The following is a 10638-nucleotide window of genomic DNA, read 5'->3' as shown; positions in this document are numbered from 1 at the left end:
TATTGCATGATTTATACTCGTAATCAGGTTCCTACTTGATAGCCTTAACTTTGCGTGGATTGCGTGTTGAACTTTGCAGTAGTTTGTTTGTTTTTACATTTCCTTAAGGTCTAGGCAAAGGTTTAGCAAGTTAGCAGACTTAAGGATAAGTATTTATTACTTTGTCCTGCCACGTTGCCATTTGAAACCCGTTCTGAGTGTTGGTGGTATTCAAGAAATTGGCCGAGATTTAGAGAGTGAATCTGTATCTTTAGGTGTACTGAGCAGAAAAGTACAATGGATCTTTTTAGTTGCCAGATAGCTTGCTTTATCCAGGCGGTCAATTTGTCAAGATCAGGCTGCAGTGTCCAGGGGGCCGGGGAGGGAAGGTTGGTGTTCAAGCTTCTCATTCCTATCAGCGGTGACTCCGCTTGCACCACTAAGTGGTGCTGTGTACATACGCTTAATTAAATCGGGAGCTGCCTGTGCCTGCCTGCTTGTGCAGTTCGGAGTGGTCATTTTAGAGAAGATGTTCTTTTGGCTGCATTTGTTCTCCTGTGATACAAAAACTTGACAGCTGTTGGGGGCAACTACTACTTTAGGAGGATTTCTATAAAGTAAGAAATTGCTGGTTTTATTTTGTCATGATGGGCAAAACAATAACTGATTCAAAATCACGTCCACTGCAGCTTATGCTTCCGTAACACACCACTCAACTGATTTCTATGCGTAAATGTCTTCGGAGAGGAATCACAGGTGCCTGCTGTGACTGTAGGGACAAGCAGTATGGGCTCACAGGAACAGAACATGCTTTGCCTTCCCATCACCAGAAGAAAGAGAGAAAGAAAGAAAAGAGGTGAAGAAGGGTGCTCAGGAGCAAGAGGCTGCAAGGAAGTTGCTGTACATGATCCTTTTGCCTTGCTTTATCTGACAGAAAAGCTGCCTTCTGCTAGTTGGGTCTTGGCTTGAAAGACAAGGGGGAAGAGACTCCTGCCCCTCTCCCAGGGAGTGTGCTACTTTTGACTGGCTTGTTCTGACTATGTGATCTGCAATTACAATATTTAGGTTGCGTGCTGACAGTCTATACCACTGACTCCCTGAATGGTTTTTCATTTCTGTCCCTGCTTCCTTCTCCAGCTTTTTTCAATATATCAATTTAAAAAAAGAAAAAAAATAATAAAAATTTAACCTTACATGAACATCATGTGTTGGCTTTGGCCCCAAACACTTTATTTCCTAGAAATAAGTTGAGTCTTTTCATCAGAATACGTAAAAGATTTCTAGCCACTGTAGTACTATTGTATTGTTTGTTTTTTTAAATAAGATTCTGTCCAGGTTCCAGCATGTGCACTAAATTTCTACTGCAGTAGAAGAGAGTCTTAAGCTGAAGAGAGATTTCATGGTTGGGAGAGAAAAAGAGCAGATCTTGACTCAAAAGTAACTTTTCCAAGGGAAAGGTAAACTCTTTTGTTTCTTTGGGGATTTTTATTCTGATAGCACAAGCATCTTGTTCTCTCAGGATTTTGTAATCTCTGGGAAAAAAACCCTTGGTGTTGTGTCACTTTCCTCCTTCCCTGGTTGTGTTTTTTTCACTCCTTTCAGAGGAAGTGCTAATATTGTTATAATTTAGGAAGACATTTTTAACTTGTGACTCGGAGGTCTGCAGACATCACTGTAAAGACAGTTTCTCTGCATCCAAATGCTGTTAATCCCTTCAAATACTAAATGAAAGATGTGTAACTTGGAGCTGAGATGTCAGATTATTCCAGATGGGTCTGGTTTACTTTGCATTCAGTGTTCCTGTAGCCTGTTGCTTTGGAAGGTACAGGTAATAAGCTTTTCAATTGAATAAATGAGCAGTAGTGGTTTTTTGTTTTCCTCCCCTAGAAATGTAGTGCTTGATCAGACTGCACTGACCTGTAGAAGTTGTGGGCACTGTGGTGTTCTCCAGAATGCTACTTGGGCTGCCACTACAAGTAGGTCATTTAAAATAGTAACCTTAGACCTTAAAAACACATAAAAACTTCACGATGCTTAAAGTATAGAGCAGAGTAGTCACCAGGTTAAAATAACTTCATGCTTATGACATGCACAGCGATGGTTCCTTTCAGGTTTTTTGGTGTTGGTTTTTTTTTTTTTTTTTCTTCTTCTTTAAGATGGCACTGGTTGCAGTGATCTTCAGTTTTACGACACAGCTAACTGTCTTAGTATGGATATGGTTCCTTTCTGCCTACTATTTCCGTTTACTGGCAGACATAGTTAAGATAGCTCTTTGGAGTTGTGGAGTGCGCGTGTGTGTATAGATATATATGTGTGTGTGTGTGTGTGTGAATGTGTATGAAAATAAGAAGACGTAAAGTCCCCTCCCCACATCATTAGTTTTTGCTGACCTGTATTTCAGTGTTACCAAGATTTTAAAGTGACCCAAGTATTGCTGTTGCAAATGTTTCCATGTTTGTCTAACTATTGTGATGACATAAATAAAAAGAAAAAAATCAAAACACTAAATGTTTTATTACTTGCCCTATTACTATATAGGTGTTCCCTGTCTAATATCGATTTCTTTTTTCAGGATTCACTGTATTTATTTTTTTTTTTTACCCTATGAAACGGAAAGAGATTTCTGGCTTACTGTTGGCTTTTGATAGACGTTTTATCCTTGGGGAATTGCCCACCAATTACTTCATAGAGTTTGGAATTTAACTGAAGGACATTTTGCATGCCCGTGTTCAAATAGCGATGCTAACAGGCCACCATACGGTTCATGTTGATAGCTTTATGGATACTTAAAGGTAGGCAATAGTCTTATTTTTTAATAATGCTTAACCTTTTTCTCTTTGGCAAGAACAAGCAAGTCTGCCTGGTTTTGTAGGACTTGCAGCTTTTCCTTAACATCAGACTTTAAAAAGGGGAGAACCAGTAGTATCAGGTACGCAGTTAGGATGGTGATTTTTAAAATACTAAGCTGCGTAACAGTCTCGGGAAGAACATGTGTGACTGGGCGTGAGAGTCTGTGGTACAGCATTACTAACCTTTGCTGAAAAAAGTTTTGAAGAATGAAGCATTTGCTTTATGAACGGTACTTGAGGACGAATTCTGATGCTGCTGCTAAAGTTTATTGAAAAATAGGCACTGATTTCAGTGATGATGCAGGTGTGGTTTCTGTTCATGCCTTAAATCTGAAAAGAAGAGAAGAGAAACCTCCATTTGAAGGAGGATTTTGTATGAAGGGTAATCAAACCAGTAACCTGCTTTAAGAACGACTTTAACATATTTGGAGCATCGGTTAAAGGCAAATAAGTAAGGTTTATCATATCCTCCTACCTAAGCTGTGACTATTGAATACAGTCAGCAGTCCACCTCAGAACTTGTTGGTGTGCAACTGCAACGTGTTAAGTTGTAAGGCTTCACAGCCACGAGCTGATGGGCCACAGTTCTCTCCGAGCATAAAGCGCTGTAAGTTTTAGTTTCTTGCACAGCAGTGACTCTTTTCAACATTAGTAACTATACAACAGGGTAAAAGGCAAATTTAGTGAATAATAATGTGTCGTTCTCAGAGTAGCTGTTTGCATTTCACCGTGATGCAGATGCTTTTTATAGCAGTTGTGTTGGCACATGTCTTATAATTCGGTTAATAATCTCCTGAACTCATGTAAACTTTTGGCTTCAACTGCATCACTGACAATATGTTTCACAATAGAATAATTATTTCCCTTATAAAAAAAAGGGGGGGGGGGAGGGAATAGGAAGAAGGGGTGGAGGAAGTGGGTATAAAAAAATCTGTTGTCTGCCAGTGCTGTGGGCTGCTCACTCATTTTTCTGTAGAACTCCTGGGTTTTCTTTTTTTGTTGTTGTTTTTCTACCTTAGCCTATTAGCCTATCCTCTGCACCTTTGGTCATTTCCTGAAGTTTGTCTGTAGTTTCCTACATGAGTAGGTAAATGTATCTATTTTACTTTACAGAGCTTTGATAGTTTTTTTAAATTGTACAAGTAATTTCAATCTTGGAACAAATGTCTTTGCTTATTGATTTTTGTGAGTAGCTGCAAAAATCTTATGTATTAGTTGCCCCTTTTAAAATTAAAATAAAAATGAATGCTATGCAAGAAATAGGTTGCAAGTAACTGTTAGGGTCTTACTACTGCTCGCTGTTGAGAGATCGTGGGAAGTGCAGAGAATTTGTGTTAAAAGTTACGGGCATTTTTCAAGATAGTTTTCCAGGTCTGAGGCGTGCTGAAATATCTTTTTCCTATGATAGTGTGTTTAGTTTCGTTGACTTCAGCGGAACACACAGAATACATTGACTTAAACTAGCTGAGAATCTGATGATAAGGTTTTATACTCTACCTAACATAGTGTTGTGATGACCTGTCCCCTGAACTCAAAATTATGTTTGATGATCGTAACAGGAGGCCGGATCTTTGATCTGGAAATTATGCTGATAGCGACATTACAGAATCCAGGCTTGTAACTTCACTGGTTTCTTGCAGCCCCTCAAGTTCATGAAGGACAATAAAGACCCATTCTCTTTTGTTCTTGTGCTATAATCAGTGATGGAAGTATGACATTGTCAGTTGTAAGAAGTGGCTTAACTGCTGTTGGAGTCTGCTTTTATGCCTGGAAAACCTCTTGATTTGCATGGGTTTGCACAGCTTGTGCTAATGATATGGCTGGAATGAGACAGGGTCTTGTGTAGTCTGCAAGGGCTGTATATGGTCCTGGTTTATAGCTGGGTGGGAGGGATTGGTTCAAGTTACTTCTGATTTGCCCTATTTAATATCTTAAATAGGAGTGGACAGGGTGATTGGAACGGTTTCATTTTTACAAGAGGACATTTATAAATCGGTTTTTATCCTGTGTTAGAATTAAGATGTGTATTTACTGGAGACAAGGAGTCTAGCCTGAACACTGAAACACCTCTGTTTTGGGCACACTGTTAGAACTTTTTTAAAATTTTCAAATCATAACAGTCTGTCAGTTTATGCTTGTTGAGTCTGAGACATTACATGATGCCCTTTGAACAGGTAAATATTGCTAGTACTTGATACTTGGTTTGTAGACTATACCTTTTGTATGTTCTGAAATCACATATAAATAACTTCTGTTGTTTCCCTTTCATTTATAGAAGCTCTGTTCATCAAACCATATAAGCACATACCTAAATTCAGTGTTAAACTTCCTGAATTGCTCTAAACTATTGCGTTGCTGTAAACTGTTTTGGCTGATAAACCTAAGCGGTCAGCTTGGTATTCCTCCATGTATATGTGATTAAGATGCAATAGGTCGGAACAAGTTACCAGGCAACTGCATGCTCCAGCTGCATAGGAGGCACAAAGCAGCTGGCCCGTTCCTTGTAATCAGTGGGAAAGTACAGATTCTCCTGTGACCTCGGTCACTCTTGTCTAACATATTAGATAAGAGTATTTTTATACTCCTCTCGCAGTGGGAGAAACACTGCTTGTGTCTGTGCAGTGTGTGAAAATCACTTTACCAAGATGCTTTTATTTTTAAGCCCTTGGGGGAAAAAAACCTCAAAACAAAGCGGAATTTAAAAACTTTTTTAATCCAAGGCAAACGTCAGGATTCTCATTCTTACAAAGTATTTTACAATTGTGTAACCTTGTAGACTGCACGGAGAATGAGGATCTTGCATGTGACATACTCAAAAGTTTCATTTTCGGTGTTCTACACGCTTCTACTGATCACAGCGCCTTTGTTTCCTAACAGCAACTGGCAACAGACAATGCGTATGGGTTTCAAGGCCCTGTGGAACAGAGAAGGTAGTTTGCCAGTGTTCTTACTGCTGTTGCAGACATTGTTTCAGTGGACTGAAAGTGGCACGTTCCAAGTACCCTTTCCTACCATTGCTGCGTATATTTTTTTTTTTTTCAATCCAGAAGAATGTTTCTGTACTTCCCTTCCCTATAGGTGCATGTTGATTTACATTGCATGCTATTGCAGTGTTCTTAGTCTACCAGTTACAGATTACTCCTTTCAGTTCTTGTGCATTTCTGAATGTGTATCTACCCACTAAACTCACATTTCTTCAGACCTGATATGCAACTGCTACGGAAGTCAGCTTTTGTGCTAGTTATGGTGTTTACCCCGTCAGTTGTTTTACTGTCTTAATAAGTACCTTGATGACAGAGAAGGGGAGTGTCAGAAAATGGACAAGTCAGGCTTTATATTAGAGATGGTTTTCATAAGATTTAAGAGAATGCAGTTTTGGCATAAGGATTTACATACCGCTCCCGGTGTTCTGTTGGGCTGACGTTTTGCAAGAAGCTGAGGTGTTTAACTTTCAAAAGCTGTTTATGTAAATTGGCTTACCTCTGAGTAGTCTCCTTCAGCTGTGTGTAACGAAGAAATAAATGTGCATCTCTAGACATGTGCATATGCAGATAGAATTGTAAGTGCAGAGCTGGGGATGATGCTTGTGTTTGAGGGTAGAAATACGGAGAGGGACAGCAGTGGGGAAAGAAGAACCTTTGAAGATAGTCTAGTGTTGCTCTCATTCTAGAGGTGAATGATCAACTTTCTGTACCATTCTTGACAAACGCTTGCCTAATTTATTCTTAAACATTTCCTGTAATTATTACTACTGTTGCAAAGATTGCCACATGCCCTAAGTTTTTCAGGTTGTAATTTAAGCCCCATGATTCCGTGTAACTGTGTGCAGTGGATGCACACAAAAGTTCTTCCTTATAGCTACCTTTTAGAGTTTAAACATTGTTCTTTCTCTTCAGTATTGCCCTTTCTAGGTTAAGAGGCTGTTTTTCAATTTATGCTTTGAAGTCAGACTCCTGTACATCGTTGAGCACCCTCTTGGACTTACTGTAGACCCTCACCAGTTATATACTACACCCTTCTTGAAAAGCAGTACATCATCTGGAGGGTTCAGCAGCTAATCCGTGCAAATGTAGCGCGGCAGAAATACTGCTTGGATGTACTACCTCAAGTGTGATGTGTGAGGAGGATTCACTGGGCCTTTTGATTAGCAAGAAACGGTACATAAGAACTAGGTGACAGAAATAGGACACGCAGCTGGCACACTGGCCTTCAAGCTTACAGTGCAGCTCCGTGGGCTTTGGCTGGCTACAGAAGAGCATGAGGCACAGGAGAGAACTGCTGCTGGATCTTAGTGAAAGACGGTAAGTCATTTGGAGAGAGGTTTTCAAAGCCAGGAATTCAAGTCGGGTGCCCAATTCCAGAGTGCCTGTGAAATCCCTGTGTACTGCCCTCGCTTGTCTAACTTTGTGTTGTATATTGTCTAGCAGCTTTTCTTTCAAAGACAACAAAGCTACACTTGTGTGATAGGTGATGTAATGATCTCATAATAACAGGCAAAATCCAAGTCACAGAAAATGCCAGCATTTGAAAGAGAGCCGGATAGGAGAGCCTTTTTTGTATGGATCAGTTGTCTTGTTCTGATTTTTTTGTTTTACAGGTAAAATCACAGCTCAGTGTGACATGGAAATAACTGGAAATAGTTTTATTTTTAAATTCGGGGCCTTATTTTCCTTGAAACTGGATTTTCAGATACGGTGCTAGAAGACGTTACAGAATTGTAAATGTTGTTTCTGCCTCCTGTTCCTCTTGAACATTTGGTTTCCTGGGGAAAAATACTGTGTAAGCTCTGTAAGCAAAGAGGTTTTATATTTTTGGAATACTTGCCAGCTGAATGGTTTGTACCTTGGACTTAAACTGTAGAGGAGGATCTGTTCAGGACATCCATGTTATAGAGTAGCTGTTGCATGACTTATACTTGTAATCCGGTTCCTACTTGATAGCCTTAACTTTGCGTGGATTGTGTGTTGAACTTTCCAGTAGTTTGTTTGTTTTTACGTTTCCTTAAGGTCTAGGCAAAGGCTTAGAGAGTTAGCAGACTTAAGGATAAGCATTTATTACTTTGTCCTGCCACGTTGCTATTTGAAACCTGTTCTGAGTGTTGGTGGTATTCAAGAAATTGCCGAGATTTCGAGGGTGAAATCTGTATCTTTAGGTGTACTGAGCAGAAAAGTACAATGGATCTTTTTAGTTGCCAGATAGCTTGCTTTATCCAGGCGGTCAATTTGTCAAGATCAGGCTGCAGCGTGGCCAATTCATTTCTTAGTTCCAACAACTGCCATCTTAACGTAGAGATTTATTCTGTAATCAAAACTGGAACTGTTGTCCCTGGTTTTGTGTGCTTACTTATTTGTTTTTAACGCTGCTTCAGTGAGACTCCGTCTGAGGGCAGAAGAATCACAAAGCTAGACCAGATTTTGCTAAATGGAAATAACATAACACTGGTAAGTCAGCATTGTTAAAATGCTGCATGCATTTATTTTCTGTACCTGTAAATCAATCAGTCACTGAGCTCAGCTACTTTAAGCTGAGCTTTCCAGACAATTCCATTACACAAGGTAATTTCAGGTAGCTTCTGGGGCATATGTGTGTATGAATGATGCTGGAAAAGTGACCTTGCTGTCTTAGTACACGTTACAGTTTAAAAAAAAAAAAAAAAAAAAAAGAGCATGTCCCTAACTTTATTTTGGTGAATGTTTTTCTGGTCTTCAGGTGTGCCAGGGAATCACTGGCTTTAAGCGCTCCGTAAGCTGGTTCATACAGTGGCTTTTAACTCACGAGTGTTTGCCTGCATAAGCGTGTAGGTGGAATGCATCTACGTTTTATCCATTATTGTATGTATAGATGTGTTTGCAGCAGTTTGGATGTTTACAAGCTTGTCAAGTCATTTGGCAGTTATGATTACCATGTGATGCCCAGAGAGCTGTACCTTTACGTGCTCTGAAAAAAATCTGGAGGTCTGTTGGCTTATACCAAATCAGAAGCACTATGATTTTTAGTTTATTCTCTGCTGGTGTAGGTAGGTCAGTACTGCAACAGTAATTAAATACTGTGATTATGCATCCCTAAGCTGAATTCTGCGACTTCCTAAATACCACAAGAGCAGACCTAGAATAGTTTGTTGTTTGTCGGCATAGATGGCTACAAAGTCAGGACTTCCTACGTAAAAGCATTCCTAATTTTGTGGGAAGAGGAGAGGATGACCAACTCGAGTCGAAATGAGCTCTGTGTGAACGAGGAACAATCTCCATTTTGCTGTCTTACCCAGCTTGCACCTCCTCACTGTGTGTCTGAGCAAGTGCCATCTTGCCTTAATTTCTAAGCCTCTTTCTGCTTTGGTTATTGTTCTGCCTCCTTAAAGGATAGTGCATGTTCTGACTTCTTGTGTGGGGTAAAATTACTACCCTCCGGTTAAGCTGGTGGTATACTGCCCTGGAAGCAGAAGCTGGTGATGCTTAGAGTGCAAATTTTCAGCGAGACGTAGATACGTTTCTGTATCGGATCTTGTGCCTCTCTTGCGGACACGTCTTCCCACGTCAGGAAGACTATGCTTTAGACTTTTTCTTACTTCGGTCCTGAAAGCAGCAAAGTTCTTCCTCTTTAGAAGTGCTCAGCTAATTATTAAGAACGTATCAGTAAAAGCAATGGTTATCCTCTTCTTTTATCCCTTATTCAGGAAAGGTGCATCACTAATGATGATGCTGGTTTTGTAAGTTGAAACCGTTACTTTCCTGTAAAGACACACTAATTTGTTCTGAATAAAAGCCTTTCTTTTTGTTCTCTTTGTGCTCAGTTACGTAAGTGCACGAGTGAGTTAGTTTTCCAACGGGTTGATGGAGTGGAAAAAGAATAGTTACGTTCCAGTTGCTGTCGGTCTTCAGTTTTTCTACATCTGTTGCATTTGTTTATGGCCCAAGTCTATATAAAACCCAAATCATGGGCCAAGAGATTGCTATTCTTTGCACTACAGGCAGATACTAAGCTGGATCATTTGTTTAAACCCTGCTTCAGGCTGTGTCGCCAGAAACCGTGTGGTAGAGTGCTGCAGAATTCTGAAAGCTCTTCAGAGTGGATGCATCTGTTTGATGCTCAGCAGCCGTTGGTTCTGCTGGCCTTGAGGTTCAGCCCTCTTGGACTTGTTTTGCTTGGCAGATGTACTCTCTTGTAGTAAAGGCATTGTAGTGGTATTTTGCAAGTGAGGACAGACAGACCAGACATCGTTCATGTCCAGGGAGCCGGGGCGGGAAGGTTGGTGTTCAAGCTTCTCATTCCTGTCAGCGGTGACTCCGCTTGCACCACTAAGTGGTGCTGTGTACGTACCCTTAACTAAATTGGGAGCTGCCTGTGCCTGCCTGCTTGTGTAGTTCGGAGCGGTCCTTTTAGAGAAAATGTTCTTTTGGCTGCATTTGTTCTCCTGTGATACAAAAACTTGACAGCTGTTGGGGGCAACTACTACTTTAGGAGAATTTCTATAAAGTAAGAAATTGCTGGTTTTATTTTGTCATGGTGGGCACAAAATTAACTGATTCAAAATCACGTCCACTGCAGCTTATGCTTCCGTAACACACCACTCAACTGATTTCTATGCGTAAATGTCTTCGGAGAGGAATCACAGGTGCCTGCTGTGACTATAGGGACAAGCAGTATGGGCTCACAGGAACAGAACATGCTTTGCCTTCCCATCACCAGAAGAAAGAGAGAAAGAAAGAAAGAGGTGAAGAAGGGTGCTCAGGAGCAAGAGGCTGCAAGGAAGTTGCTGTACATGATCCTTTTGCCTTGCTTTATCTGACAGAAAAGCTGCCTTCTGCTAGTT

This window comes from Accipiter gentilis, unplaced genomic scaffold, assembly GCF_929443795.1.
Source record: "Accipiter gentilis unplaced genomic scaffold, bAccGen1.1, whole genome shotgun sequence".
In the NCBI taxonomy this organism is placed as follows: Eukaryota; Metazoa; Chordata; class Aves; order Accipitriformes; family Accipitridae; genus Astur; species Astur gentilis.
Note: the sequence above shows the minus strand (reverse complement) of the source record.